The sequence below is a fragment of the Corylus avellana genome, chromosome ca7, assembly GCF_901000735.1.
Source record: "Corylus avellana chromosome ca7, CavTom2PMs-1.0".
Classification (NCBI taxonomy): domain Eukaryota; kingdom Viridiplantae; phylum Streptophyta; class Magnoliopsida; order Fagales; family Betulaceae; genus Corylus; species Corylus avellana.
The window spans coordinates 12,650,956-12,652,315 of record NC_081547.1 but is presented as its reverse complement, the minus strand read 5'-3'; positions in this window follow the sequence as shown (position 1 = coordinate 12,652,315).

Genomic DNA, 1,360 nt, shown 5'->3' with positions numbered 1-1,360 from the left:
TTTAATAATATATATAGTTCACATTATTTGACGTGTTTAAAGTTATTTCTTTCTACATTGATTGGTTTTTGTGGTGCATATTTTATCTATTATATATATAATTAATTGGACATGTTATGTGTTTCGCAGGTTGACATGAGTACGAGGGGGAAGAGTAGATGACGGGGGTCCCTACAGATAGACGTCCAGGGGTATAGACCCTTACTTCCTGAGCATGGGGAAGGGTCTCAGCAGGTTCCGTATCACATGGAGGCCTCATATGATCTTGGTACTCCGATACCTACCATGAGCGAGATGGGGTTATGTGCACATGGTGAGGTAGAGAGGTTGTTCCTCCCCCGAGTTAAACTCGAGTATCCCATACAGTGAGCCATCATAGTCGGATGACAGCGAGACACAATACTATGGGGAGCACGTGAATGATGGCTCAGGTGACTCGGAGCCCGATGAACCTCCAGAAGTGTTGGGCATTCGCCAGCTCTAGACAATAAGTAAGTATATATGCTTCAAATACCCATATTGAATACATATAAAATTTATGTAGTTACTATTAAATTCCAAATATTTAACATTTGCAATCATTAATGTGATAGGCATCGGGCGAGACGAGAGCACCCAATTTTAGGTGGTGGACAACCCACCATCAAACAAATCGTGGGAGGTCCCCCCGGGCTAAAAGTCGTCTGTGAGTACAATAAGACGTGGCAGCCTGTAGGATTTAGCGGGATGAAATTTAGAAGGTCAATCGGCAACGTCATAAGGGCCGGGAATTATGTTAGGCTACAGGATGAATGGGCGGATGTACCTCCCCGTGCGAAGGAAGATGTATGGGACGCCTTGATGGTATGGTTAAATTGTTTTCTCTTATTTTCGCACATGTATTTTGATATTTCAAACGTTGTTAATGTGTGAAATTATACACCTAATTTTTTCAACTTATGCAGACTGAGTTCTATATGCCGCCTAAGTACGATCTCGAGGCGATTAAAATGGACGCGTTCAGAGACATGGGTGTGAAGCTGAAGAGTTTGAGACACTCTGTAAAATGCTCATTAAAAATCAGGCAGGGCGATACTCCAGACACAGTGAAGGCGAGAATGGGTGAGGCTGCCGTTAGGGAATACAACACCGAGAACTTGAATGTCTTGTTGGCGAGATGGTGCGACCCGAAGAATCAGGTAGGTTCGGAGTGTAGTGGAATTAATTGCAATTGTTTAGTTTCATTAATTATAATTGTGTTAGGCTTGACATTTTAAGAGTGATATACATGTAGGCATTTGCTGCCAAGATGAAGGCATTGCGAGCAAAAAATAACACACCTCACTGCATCGGGTCGATGAGCTTCACTAGGGCGACATAT